The 14,765-nt window shown below is 41.2% G+C and overlaps 1 protein-coding gene and 1 non-coding gene across 2 annotated transcripts in view; one reads left to right on the top strand and one right to left on the bottom strand.

The window, feature by feature from the left end:
- Nucleotides 1-14,765, bottom strand: part of VEGFC (vascular endothelial growth factor C) — a 353,484-nt gene that overhangs the window by 153,810 nt on the left and 184,909 nt on the right. The window lies entirely within an intron of this gene.
- Nucleotides 8,807-8,934, top strand: LOC128626645 (small nucleolar RNA SNORA28). The gene has a single exon (XR_008390631.1). It is a non-coding gene; the product is annotated as a small nucleolar RNA SNORA28 (small nucleolar RNA).

Genomic DNA, 14,765 nt, shown 5'->3' with positions numbered 1-14,765 from the left:
GTGCTCGCATTGGCCCTCATGGAGCACAGGTGAAAATGGAGACTAAGATCTGAAAGATGGAGGGTTGGCCGGGAGACACATGTCAGCCACAACAATGTTTGGACACTGTAGAGTGATAAAAATCTTTGGTTACTTTAGCAAATTGTATTGTCAACACATGAGTAAGTGTGTATGTGCATGACTATGTGTTTGCAAAAGCATATATTTTAATGTACATCATACTTCTGCCTTTCTTTTCTATGTTTTAATCTTGATCACAGAAGTCTATACAAATAGTATTCAGATGATGACAGGAAATATTTGGTTCACTTGATATGTTAACTTATTAATCCATCTTCTTCTTGGTAGAAATTGCTGTACTCAACACAGCAAGAAAAACGGTAGTATTTGTGGTCCCTGACTTGCCTGAACGGACAAGTGTTGGTGTACTGGAAAGGCACTGTCGTGAACACTGTGAGTGAAACTGCAATCCAATCATTTCGATGGAGTTATTGGCAACCCCAGGTAAACAGAATATCAGGTCAGTAATACCTTTTCTTTGGTTTCCAATATGCCACTGAGATGTGTATGTTCATTCACAAAAGGACACACACTGGAAATATTAGTTAAGAAAAGAAACTTCAGGTCTGAATTTTCAGTGATGGGTCTCGATATGGGTGGATGTTCTTGAAGGACCTGTTTTGCAATAATCACTACATTCTCCGCCCTCTCCAGTAGAGCTGTAGAAAGGTCCTACAAGAAGGCACAACAAACTCCGACTCACTGTTTCTATGCTCCTGCCTCTCTGGACCAGGGACCCTGCTTCCAAAGAGGCAGACAGCTGCCTTTCATCCATACGAAACAGCATGAAAGTGATGCCTCATGCTTTATCAAAGAAAGAAAAAACATGTATCATATGGAAATGTCTAAGTGCGTTTAGAGTCCATTCGGTCCATTCAGTCTCAATCCTGGCATGAATGGGAAAAGGAGGGGATGGGTGGAGACATGGAACCTTTGAATGTATCACCAACCAATGAGAAGTGTGGCATGAAGGGCAGAACCAGGGGTTGTACACACAGAGGCTCTCTGGACACGTTCTTCCAGCTGTGATGACGAAAAAGCACATGGAACAGCTTCATTAGGAGAGATACACCTCTTCACTGTTGACCTCTCCTTAGTCCAGTGCCTTTCACGGACGAACGAATGCTTGGTATCATGAAAGCTAATCTATGGTACTATTTTGAACTTAAATTAGAAGAACATATCAGAAAACAGTGGAGTGTAGACCTTTAAGAAAGGCGTCGGACTACGCATGTCTGGAATTGCAGAAGCAGGGTTTCGTAGTCAGAGAACAGCCTGGAAGGCAGAGAGAGGTAAGTACAGTGTCCACATACAAGAAGCAATCAAGAAAGAATAAAGTACAAACACAGTCAAAGTTCAGAGTGGCCGTGCATTGAAGAGTAAAATTGCCACTAAAGTAAGTTAAAAGAAAGAGTGTGGAGAGATAAACCACAGGAAAAAAGCATCCAGAGTAAAAAGAAATAAAACACTGGAAAGAATAACACTGAGAAACACACCATCAAATGTTTGGAGGAGAGAGAATCAATGTCAAATCAAAGATGTTTAGAGGATCGCAAGGATGCTGCCAGAACAGAAGCAGGAGATGTTGGCACAGGAAGACGCCTTTCTAAGGCCTCGATGGTTTGCACGCCCGCCCAGTTCAGGACCCCATTCAGGGCAGCCCTGCCCGGCACGTCTGCAGCTGGAAACAGAGCGGCCTTGATTGCTCTGCAAGTTGGCACAAGCCCAGCCATCTCTCCGATTGAGAGAGCACGAGAGAAATATAATCCTTTTGCTCTGAGTAACCATGTTTTCTTTTCTCTCATTCTGGCAGTTGGTCAGACCCTTGTGCCCACCACCCACCACACGTGGGGATTCCTTCTCTGGCCTGTGCCCTGTGGCCTTGTCATGCCGTCAACCACTGCGAGAATGGTCCCCTGTTTCACGGCTCCTGGAACAGGTCACATGTGAAAGCAAAGTTTTCATGCAGTTGCTTCCTAACCAATGGATGGTGGATGAAACATTATTATTGGTGGTGATTTGTAAATAATTATTGTTTAATGGAAATCTACAAAGAGGAGGCCAGTTATGTGATGAAGGAACTTTTTTGTGTTTCTTAGTTGTATCTCATCATTGTGACACTATGCTTGGCAATTATTGCGTTTGAATTTAAATAGCAGCGGACAATGACATTTTACTTTTACAGTTTCCAGAATTGACGTTTTATTAACTCACATCCTATAAAAAGAAAAAAAGGAAACAAAATGCTCTGTTTAAGGTCGACCGTTACCACTTCTGTCGTTTAGGCAATCAGTTTCTACCGCTAGCTGCAGCTAACATTAATGTCACTCCCCATTAGTCTGAAGCATGTTTTCTCCTGCTTCCTGTGGCCAAAGAAGCACATTCCACGGAAATGATTTTTTTAATTTCTAAAATGAATTTAACAAGTCTCACGTGTCACTGTCCTGAATACAAGGCTACCCTTTTCTGCCTTAAGCTATTTCTTTTTAGTTAAATCCTATGAAAATAAATGAAATTATTTATGTATACCCCTTGTAAAATAATCAGGGCATTTTTTTTACCATACTTCAAATAAGATTGTTTGAATTCTGACCTCTGAACAAAAGTCTTTATAGTTTCGTCATCAGATTCAGAAATAGATTTGGGTTGGTTTTTCCAGTACCCAAAGTCTAAGTGCAATGCTTGCTTTTCTAACAGAGGGATAATAGGTTTATTCATCTGCCTCCAATTTTTACATTAAAAATTAGCTTCAGCAACAAAAAGCTAGTTTAGTTATTATATCATCAGAGCTAGAATATCTAGGCAAAACCCAGGACTCAAACCCTACACAAAATTTCCACCTTAGACTTCCTGTTTCACACTTTGAAAGCCACATAGATTATAAAAATCATCTGAGTCAAGCAATAACATTGTTTTAGTAATATTCAACCAACATTTTTCTCTATAGATTTCAATTTCCTTATGACTGCATTCTGGTGATCTCGAGTCGGGATACAGAACCGTCAGCCTACTTACAGTAAAATAACAAGAAATCAGGCTAAAATGATATTATGGAGCCCACGTGGGAGTGACCATGGGAAGGGTGGTTGGAGGTCTGTGGGCAATGACGTCACAGCTACTTTTCTGGTTCTGACAAGTGTGAGATTATCTCTGGTCATTAAAGTCTTTCTTATCCCCAGTGATTAATCAAACGCTTCCATGGGGGGCTGTCCCCTGGAGAGAGTTCCACACACCTCTGAACGAGGTGCCCCAAACCCCTATTTATACCACAGATGGCGCTCAGAGGCCAAGCGACGAGCAGACCTTGCAACCTGACTAACAAAGTAAAAGAAACAGCTCTGGAGTTTCATGAGGTTTTCAGAAGTTTCCAACATGCTTTTCTTAACAAGCCCTGCTTTTTGTAGACATGTTTGAAATATGTTCACAAACTTCAACTTGCAGCTGTCTCGAAGGAACAAATAAATCATGGAGAGACTTTCCTGGAAGCTTGAAGCGCCAAGTTTGCTTCTTGTGCAAAAAAGGACAAACAACGCTAGTGGGCGGAAATGAAGGAGCTGGTAGCCGGCTTTCAACCTGACACTCGCTGGATTCTTTTCACGGGGAGGCAGAGCGAGTCTGCGGGCCAGGTGAGGCTCCGAAAGCGGGCCGCTGCTGTCTGCGCTCTCAGGAAGCCAAACTTCATTCAGAGAGCAGCCCCGTTGTTTCTGTATGGACTCTCCCATGTGTGGAGACATTGTCTTCTGCCTTTAACTCCAGTAGACATCAGCTCTCCCTCAGCGAACAAGGTCAAGGACGGCTTCCGGTTCACACTGAGGAACAAAAGGACCTGAGAGAAAAGTGCCTGGGGACATGCTGCAGGCACCCAAAGCACTCTTTTCATTTCTTTTCTTATGTAAATAGAAGAGAGAAACGTCCAGGCTGGGAATCTCGATTACATGGGATGGATAAGGTCTTCAGACTTCCGATTGCCTTTGGCAGACATTCTGTTCTCATCTTTCCTTCTAAAATCTTCATTAAGCAAGTATTCTTGGGGTTCTTCTGTGAACTGTCATTTAGATGAGCCTTTTCATGGCTGAGTATTCTTTGCAAATTTTACTCGGCTGAGCACACGTATTTGTGATTTGATCTCATCCTATCACTAGCTTGGGTTTTAACACATGTGCTGGTTTTTAACTTCTTAATGCATCCACTCTTTGCCCATAGGGTCAAGTGCATACGTCTTTGTTTCCACAACCATTCATCCTGCTCTTCAGACTTCTCACATCGGGGGTGGGAGTGAACTTTGCCTCATGGACGTGACCGTGTTGAATTCTTGGCGATGATGTAGTCCTGGGCTTTCAAGTGTTGGCCCGGCTGCGGCTCTTTTTTTTTTAGCCCTCGTGAAAGAATGACAGACTATTAGTCACAAATAGTTGTGAGTGACGTGTAAAACTAGCGTGAAATTTTAAGAATTACAGAAAGATAGGAGTTGTTAGTTTTTTCATATTGAAAAATTTCAATGCCAAAAAATGATTTCATTTGATTTTTACTAAGAGAGTTCCAGAATTTCGAGTCATTTTTTTCACACTGAGAGGATTCAATCGTTTTGGGTTGATTATAATAAAATCTATCAAAACAAAATTGTATGATAAAGCACACAATTAGTTTTTCTTTCTACAAGCTAACTTTGATAGCTTTGAAGGGCAATTGATATACAAGCAATAACAATAATAATTATCTGCCAATTTGTGTACCCAAATTGTAAGTTTGGGGCAAAAAAGAACTAATGTTGGAAAGGGTGCCAAAGGGAAAAAAGACACAAAGAAAATTTAAATTGATATATTTTCTCGATATACGTCAATAGCCATTAAAAACTGACTCCCCTGGGAATGTTCCACATCTTCCGAAGTGTGCTGGTTACATAGGATACACAGAGAACAATTCTGTGAGCCATGCACTTGACCTACATGCATTTTGCTATGTATGTAACATCTCAAGAGGGGGGCGTGGAAATTTAAAACATTTCATCCAGCACCCAGCCTTGCAGTCTTTAGGAATACATGCTCAATAAACAACAAAAATATGCAAACAAATTTATATTAAAAAGGTGGCTGATCAGTGACGTGTGTAATGGCAAACTATTGGAAACATCTCCAATATCCATCACGAAATTAATGAACCTTTGTTTATCGACATAATGGGCTACTATGCAGCTATAAAATTACCTTAATTTAGAGAAGAATGTATAATGATACTTATTTTCACAGTATATTAATTATTAAATCTAGTTACTAAAATATGTACACAATAAAATCCAACTTATTAAACCCAATTGATAAGCATGCTTAAAAAAAAGCAGATGCATTTCCTAGGCGGTATGCGCAAACTCTTAATAAAGCTACTAACTTGGGTGAGAATAAAGATGGCTGATTCCTCCCTTGGTCTTTTATGCATCTCCCCCATATATCGTAATAAATAGCTGATGCTAATAGGAAAAGGTAAGAAAACAGTATCAGCCAGTGAAAGGATACTGCTCCCTCCCTCCATGAGCCAACTTCTCCTCCCTCCGTCTGCCACCCACAGCCCTCCATCTGGTCCAGCCGTGCACACAGTACGTAGTGCTTTCCCGTGAGGCACAGGAAACTGGTTTCAAAGTAAATTGGGGGAAACGGTGCTTTTTTCAAAATAGTATTAACACCAGTTAATATGCTTGACAATGTATGAGAAAAATGTCCAGTTCATGAGAATAAAATTGGGCTTTATATTGTTATCATTTTATCTACATGTCATTCTATCTCCATATGCAAGGAAAATGTTAGATTTATTGAACTGATAGGAAAAAAGTAAAACAACTATAAACACCCTGAAAATTTCAGCAGGAATCCCCTCCGAGTGACTGGCACTAGTCTTTTGAAAGGAAGGCGTGGCGGATCTGGCCTGGAGGAGTAGACCACGTGGTGTGGCTGGGAGAAGGAACATAAAAGAAAGGACCCTTGAAGCCGGGGCCCTGGGCCTGTGGACAAGAGCCCCCTGCTCACCCTGTAGTAACTTGCTCCGCTGGCTTGGGCATCAGTACAATCAGTGCAGGGTAGGAGCTCTGTCCTTGAGAGCACCAGAGAAATCCACGGAGACAAATTCACATCAGGTTGTCACTCTCCTTTCCCCTATCCCCCAGCTCATCACAGAGAGAATGACTTATGGTCTATGAGTGTCTCCGACTAATGCTGCTTCTGCCTCAGAGGAGATCAGAACCCAAGGAATTGTTCTTCAGAGTTGGGGTTACTGCCCATGGTGTCAGGTGCCTGGAGCTCAGAACCTGTGGCTTCACCCCGCACACCTCCTGAGCTAGTGAAGAATGACGGGCTGTGTCTGCTCCTTCCACACCCAGCCTTGTCCAGCAGCCAGTGCCCCGCAGGTGAGCAGGCACCAACGTGCCCAGACACTTGAGAAACACAACTCTTTCAAATGGGACACATCACAGTGTGTGGTAGACCCCATCTGACCAGAGAGATGACAAGAGAAGACCAAGAAGGCACAATTAGTGTTATAAACATAGTAAGAGGGACAGGGAAGGCATAAATGTGAAATAAGAATAGAATGTAGGAGAAAAATGAAGAGTACTGATATGAAGTAAAAACCACAAGAGTTTAAGTGAGCTAAACAGTACATGATTTAAAGCGAGCAGAAGAATGAATTAAAGGATCAGGAAAACTCCCAGAGGAATGGAAGAACAAGGGAAAAATAGAACATATAACAGAAAATCTGGCGTGTAGAATTAGAGTGTAAGTTCTAAGATCTAATGAGGAGTCCACAAAGAAAGCAAAATGATATTTCAGAAGCAACATATATAACAAATAATGGGAATACATTCTCCAGAATTAAAAGGAAAAGAAATTAGATGATTCAGAGCAGAAGGCCCCATAGAGTGCCCAAGTGGAGAAATAAAGAAAAATAAAGCAAAAACCAAACATCTAGTCAAACAATAGCAAACGTGAAGAATATCAGGTCATATTCGAATCTAAAAGCATACAAAGGAACTGTGTTGTTTACACAGACCAAATTTTAGCTTAATAACATGCTATGTTAAAAAGCTAAACTATAGCTTTTACATTTGTAGTTTTTTCAACAACTATTGATGTAAAGTGACTATGGATTTGTGTTTTCGAGTATTAGAGGAAGTTAAATTAGAGCCTAGAAGTTTACAGTCAGCCAAGCTACCCATCATTTATCATCATTATTAAATAATTTACTGGAAATTACTTCTAGACACTCAAGGCCTGAGAGGCTTTGCCACACAAAGACCAACATTGAATACAGTTATGGATAAAGTCACCTAAATGAGGGGAAAGAAAAACCCAGGAGATGCTTAAATGTGAAAGATGGCAGACACATGTGCAAATATACTCATCCTTACAATAAAACTGCAGGGACCACCCTCACTAGCTAACAGGGATGGAGAGTTCGGATTTTACAAGTTCCAAACATGAGTTCTTGTTTACAAGAAGACAGCAAAAGCATAAAGTGCTGAAAAAGTGAATGCAAAGAATGTGAAAAGACATGTCAGGAAAATACTCACAGAAAGAAAGTTCGTGTAATGTGTTAAAGCCAGATAAAATAAAGAAACAGCAGGGAAAACGAGAGGAGTGGAGAGGCTGGGTGCCTAATGGGAGCACATCCTACTGACGAAGAGGGATGGCGATGCTAAAGACTGCATCTCAAACAGCCTAAAATATGAGGCAAAAATTGAGAAAACTGTAAGAGGAAGTTCTTAAAAGATTATAATTAAAACATTTTCCTAAATAGTTATTGACAGGCAAATAGACAAAAAACTATAACAAAAACAGTGACCCGCTGAATATATAGAGTTCTGCACCCTATAATATTTTTACATACTGTATTTGGACATAGGTAATATGTATCCATGTTTTGTGTGCATTATACATAGAATTATACCCATGGTATGTAATCATTATATCCATGTGCAATACATATCCTTATTTTTCCCTCAAAAATTTGGGCAAAAAAGTGCCTATTATACATGGCAAAATGCAGGGTATATGTTTTCTTTCCTCTAACTCTCAAAAACCATTTACAAAACTTGATAATTCTAGGCCACAAAAAAGTTGCAATTTTCAATGAATAGATCATCATGCAACATGCGATTATACAAGTCAGAGGCCAGTAATGAACAGAAAAATAGCTCTGCTTTTTCAGCTCTCCAAACTCCAGGGAAATGCAATGTGGTCATACCCAGCGGGGTACACAGTCTTATTTTTAGTTTCCTTGTTTGTAGGTTTTCCTGCTGTTTTACTGATCCCATTTTTCTCCTAAATAATGAGAATTTCTGTCTCTCTTTCTCCCATTTGTATATTGCCTGCTTTGTTACCTGACAACCCATTAACCCTTCCCAAGGTTCCTTCTTCAGTCTTACAAGGCTTTGCTTTTCAAATGGTGGAATAATCACATAGGAGTTTATAGGATCGTGAAAACAGTCTCAGTTAGCTTTGACGTCATGGACCTGAGTCTGGCTTTCCCAGTGTTTCTGACATAAAAGGAAAGCCAAACAAAAGAAAAATCAAGCAAAACAAGGCAAAACCTTGCTGCTAAAGCAATTACCTAAGAGGGTGAAGCAGCAGGAGAAGCAGAGTATCAGTGGCTACTTGTAATTGAATCCAATAATGGGGAAATTGGGAATTTACCAAAATATACACTTAAACTCCATAAGCATACAACTTTAATCTCAGATTCTGTGGAGTGGGACTAATTAAAGCCAAAAAATTTGTGGTGGATGGTCAAAACTGTTTTACACAGCTTGAGCTTACTCTAGCAACAAAGTCTAACCCATTTCAGTCCTCTGTCTTCCGTGAGATAAGCTGCTATACAGACTCAGTATGAAAAAATAAGTAAATCAACTAACTAAATAGACCAAAAAAACTGTGTACAATATATTTCTGTGATGAGTGCCAGCACAGAGTCTACAAGTCAACAAAACAGTTTTCTTTTCTTTTACAGGCGAGAGTTTTTAGGTGGAACTGAAGAAGAGTGATTAGCATTCTGGAATTACTCAGAATTACTCTTCTTACCCTTTGTTCCTAACGGTTTGTTTGCTACTAGTTCAGTGCCAGCTGGAAGGTCAATGGGTCTACAGAAACTTCTCTCAGAAGTAAATGAGAATTCATGGAGGGACACTGAGCTATTCTGGCTGGTAATTTGCTTGATTAGTTGCATAGAGCATGTGTGTTCGTATTATTCTTAGATTTCTCTTGTGCATACTTCTAGATCAAGTGTCTCTTTTCCATATGTTTCTTATCCTTATCCTTTCTTCCCCTTGGAAGGAGAGGGTTGCCTATAACAACTGGGGTTATGTTTTTAGTTCATTTATACTATTTGCTCAAACACTCTTTTGTTCTTCCAGAATGGGGTGGAGTGTAACCAAATATATTTCTGCACCAGCCAAATGTCATCCCCACTTCTCTCCAGGATAAGCTATGGCTCACTTTTTAAGAGTCTGTGCCAGAGTCCAGAGAAAATTTAAGTTACAGTCTCAGTTAAAGTAGTCTACTTTTTCTCGATCCAAAATCTCAATCTAAACGATGCTACTTTTTTTAGATATATATATATTAACATCACTTGACATACACACACATACTGTACATACTCTAAACTGTGAATACATATATATTTGCAAAAAAACTTCATGTTTTGAAACTGAGACTGTCTCAAAACATACAGGATACATGCGCTCACAAACAACTTTTATTATAGGCTAAACCTACTTTGGCTTTCCCTTTTTCCTTCCTCAGTTTTTCCAAAGAGAATACATAGCCACTTGAAATTTAGGACACGCAATTTCAAATACATTTTATTTTGTCCACATTTAACTATATTAATAGTATCCTCCATGAAAATAAAGCCGTACAGTGTTAATAAACACTGGGTGCTCCAGGTCTCACTGGGTAACATAGGTAAGGTCTTTGTTCTCTTCATTTTGCTCTTTCTCTCCATTTCAACACCCGCCTTCTGCACTCTGCGTGGCGATGCCAGGTCTCCCCTTTGCCCCATGGGTCCAGCTGTGCCTTTAGGGGACAGCAAAGAGTATAGCAGGATGCTGCAGACCCAACGCTAGATATAACATGAAAAATGAGACAGTTGTAGGAGGTTTTGAGACACATGAAAGGTCTCATACACGTCACTGGGTCCCTGAAAGGACAGAAGGAAAAAATAAGTCAGAGGCAGTATGTTAAGAGGTAGTGACGAGAATTTACGAATAACTAATGCAAAATGTCAAACAGGATGAAAAAGTTGTGCCACCGAGGCAAGATGAATAGAGAAATCCCACATCCTAGGAAGTCCACAGACGAGCAAAGACTGTGAGAACTGCTGAACAGCCTGAGGAAGAGCAAACGACCTCTTCAGGAACAACAATGAGACAGCCAGCTGGCCCCCCAGAGGGGCTGTGGGGGCCCTGAGAGGGTCCCATGGCATATTCACAGGCTGACAGACCGTAGGCCAACACGGAGCCCACTACTCAGCACTGGCTCCTCCAGAATGGAATTAAAATGCACATTTTTTTTAGAGTAAGATACTGAGATCATCAAAAGAAACACTATGTGGTGTTCATCGGGTAGGAAAAAATCTATCCAAGCAGGAAAAATAGAAATGTAATGAAGGTGAAACACATTTTTCATTGAATTGACTGGGGTGACGTTGGTTGGTAAACCCACGCAGGTTTCCAGTGTACGACTCAACAAAGCGTCATCTGCACACCGCATCACGCACCCTCTGCCCCAGTCGAGGTCTCTTTCGGTCCCCACTTCCCCCCTTCGCCCCTTCCTCCCAGCCCAACATCCTTCCCCTGTGGCCGCCACCGAACCATAGACTGTGTCTGTGTTATGAAGACATGGGTTTGGCTCATCCCTTCCATTTCTTGCACGCAGTCCCCTCCCCCCTCCCCCCACCCCACCCCGTTCCCTCTGACAGCAGTTAGTCTGTTCCATGTATCTATGCTGATGACGAAATACACTTTTAACATACACAGGTATGTAAATGAATATTGACTGAAAATGAAACAATAACAGTAGCCTTGAGTTTAAAAAAAAAACAATTTAGCTTTAAAATGCATGACAATAATTTTACCAAAAGTTGAGAGGGAATAAATAGAATTAAAGGGTTCTGAGTTTCTAGCATAATAAGGGGAAGTGGTAAAAGCAGTGATTTTTGTTAGATTGTAATGTGTTGAAAATGCATGTATTTATTATGCTCATTGCAAAAAGAGTAGTAAAAGTAAGTTTAACAATTTAATAGAGCAAAATGCAATCGTAATACAATACTTTGTTACAAAAAGGCATGAAATAATAGGAAGCAAAACGCAGATGGGTTCAATTAAAAACAAATAGTGGTAGAGTTGATAGGAACCTAAATATGTCAGCACTTATATTAAAAGTAAATTAATTAACTTCTCCAATTAAAAGACTAAGTTGCCAAGAAGCTCAAAGCCATGTGCATGCTGGGAACCATGTGGACGGCAACATTTCTGTAGTTCTGTTGGATATACGGGGCGCCAACTCACAATCCTATTCCTCCCCTTGCAGACGGTTCCTCCAAACTGAACTGATGAGATCGAACAGGGTTCACGGCGGGGAAAGGCAGCAACGGTGACCTGTGTGGGAGGCGGTGGGGCATTCGGCAAGTCCACGCCCTGTCATTGCTTCTAAGCAACGATGCGGAACCAGTTGACGTTCCACCTGGTCCTGCTTCTCTGTTCCGTGTTCTCTGTCCTGTGTGAGCCAGGGAGTCTCCTGACCTCCCAGGTCAGGATGGGGGCGCTGTGAGGACACGATGCTGGGGACACACTCCCCTGCCGCTCACCCTCAGTGGGCGTGTCAGAGGACACGGGAGTGCCTCTGTCCTCCAGCGGTTGCCCGTACACCGGCAATGTGTTGTTCTCACAGCAAGTGGGAAGCCCCAGTCACCACACCCCGGACTTTGCGGGCAGCACACCTCTGCTTGCAGGGGAGGCTTGTAAACTCCCCAACAGTTCAGAGCTTCCTCTGTGGACAAAGCTTCTCAGGACTGTGTGGGTCGACTTGTGACAGCCCCTCTGGGCATCAGGTGGAAAGGACACGTTTTGCTGCCTCTGGCACCAAAAGGAAGGCAAGCCTTTAGCGGCCCAGCCCTTTGAGTGCTGGGTGCCACCCCTGCCTCCCCGGGGACCCTCTGTGTGGTTGTTTACCTGAGATAACAAGAACATCTCACCCTGGGAATGGGCCTCCAAGCCAGGGGCTTGGAAGCCGCCCAGCAAGCTGAAGGGCTGTCCCTCTGGGACCCCACAGTTTTAATGGTCCCTTCGGGCTGCAGACTTGGCGACTGGAGGTTGGGGCTGCTGGTGGGAGAACTTCACACGAGCAGCCTCCCCGGGTACCAGATCCACTGTTTCTGAAAAGCAGCTATTGGTTCGCTGCTGGGCTCTTGTCAAAACTGCCTCTCGGGACTGTGGGGGCCTCTGTGACCCCCCTGTCTGACAGTTCTGGGTGGGACGTCGGGATTTCAACCAACCATCTGCTGCTTATTGTCTGTTCTTTATTCCTATTTTCTCTTTTTCTGTATCAAAATCATGTATTATTTTTCTTTCGTTGGCTCACTTCCTACGACACTTGTATAATATTTTCCTGGTTGCTTTAGGATTTATAATGTACATCTTTAATTTATTACAGCCTACTTCGAGTAATATTATATTACTTTATGTTTACTTAAGAGCCTTAAAACAATATACTTCTGTATCTTCTCTCCCAGCTTTCGACTATTGTCATACATTTTACCACCGAGTACACTATGTGTCTCATTACATTATTCTCCTGGCTTTAAGCAGTCTATTATCTTCTAAAGAGGTTTACAAAATAGAGATGAAAGTCCTTGTATTTACCCCTGTTGTTCCATTTCTGGAGCTCTTTTATCCGTTCATGAAAATCCCTATTTCTGTCCTGTACCACCTCCCCCTGCTTGAAGGGGACGTCCTTTGGCTTTCTCCTAATGAAGGACTGCAGGCGGTGAGTTCTTTAAGCTTTGCTACATAGGACCATCCAGAGAGAGAGGCTGAAATTCCCATGTAAGCACTGGGAAGAATGTAAAATGCACCATCGCATGAGAAAACTGAGAGTTTTTAAGAAGGTCAACAAACACCTCCAACAAGATCCTACCATTCCACTCTTATATGGACCCAAGAGAAACTAAACTTTATCTTTATTTGTAATATCCCAAACTAAAGACAAGCCGCCTGTGTATCAACAGGGAAACGAATCGACGAACTGGGACCTGTGCACATTAAGAAACACGATGAAGCAAGAAAGAGATATGATTGTTGACATTCACAGCTAATGGATACATTTTAGACTCGTTATTCGTAGAGAACAGGTCAGGCGGAAAGAGGACACATGGTATGTTCCACGTATGTAAAGTCCTAGAAAATTCAGACAATTGATGGTGATAGAAAGCAGGCCAGTGGTTGCCTGGGGTTGGGAGTGGAGAGAAGGATGGATCACAAAGGGGAATAAGGGAACTTTCTAGTCTCACTGAAATGTCCACTGTCTCAATTGTGATGATGGTTTTAAGCACATGTATAGAGATATAGGTCAAAAATGATCAAATTGTGCAACTTAAATATGTGAAGTTTATTATACTTGATATTTCGATGTAAAATGAATAAAATTATATCTACTTTCATTTGAATAATCTGTATTCAGTATTGTCCTTAATATATTAGATCTTGAAAGTGATCTTTTCCGCCTTTCCTCCTTAAATTATTTAATTTTATGTACATGTTGGTAGATTATAGTTTCTTATCATTTGGGCACACTGAAATTTTCTGTCTTTGTTTACCCTCAGTAATGCGTATAAATCAGTGGTTCTCAACTGGGAGTAGAGTGGGATTCTGCCCACAACCCTCCAGGAGATGTTTGGTGATGTCGGCAGATGTTTCTGGTTGTCACTTTGGGGGGGTGCTTCTGGCATCTACGGGCAGAGGCAAAAATGCTGCTGACACCCCAGGATGCACCGCGCGGCCCAACATCAAAGAACGTAACGACCCAGCCAGATGCCGGTGCTGCCCAGGATGAGAAATCTGATGAACATTACTAATTATTTCTTTCTTATGTGGAATGGTAAAAAAAAAAAAATAGAAATGAGCTGATAGAAAAAAAACCCTATTTTAAATGCAGAAAAATCCAAATAAGTAATAAGTTGATTTTGCTTCTTAGTAATAAAAGAAAGCGAAAGTCTGCCATTGAAGCTATTTTAGGAAGTTCACACACTTAGGGTAATATAATATTATGGCCACCTTTTTAAAATAAAAAGGCCTTTATTCCAAATAACAGAGTCTCCTAAAGGGACTTAGAGAAACTCCCCAAGATGTTTCCAATTAGCAGTTATATTTTTATTGTGGAACTTAATTACATTTTGCAGTAATTTAAATAGTGATAACAGCCTAAAATACCTAAAACAACGGAAACCTTAATGTGAATGGCTCTCTCTCAACCCCCCAGGCCTTCTCAAACACAGCAGTTTTCACTATTTTTCTCAGCAAATCCCTTTTCAGGGAAACAACCAAGCAAGTATAAGGCAAGTTATAGTATAATCAATAGAACAAGAATTTACAATATATTATCTAAAATGGTGGCATTTTTCTAATATTTTAAAAACTATTGATTAGCATAAAAGTAGCATTGCAAAGG

Source organism: Artibeus jamaicensis, unplaced genomic scaffold (genome assembly GCF_021234435.1).
Source record: "Artibeus jamaicensis isolate MK-2021 breed Jamaican fruit bat unplaced genomic scaffold, CSHL_Jam_final scaffold_833, whole genome shotgun sequence".
Taxonomy (NCBI): Eukaryota; Metazoa; Chordata; class Mammalia; order Chiroptera; family Phyllostomidae; genus Artibeus; species Artibeus jamaicensis.
The sequence above is the reverse complement of the archived record's forward strand: the minus strand, read 5'-3'. Positions and strand labels throughout refer to the sequence as shown.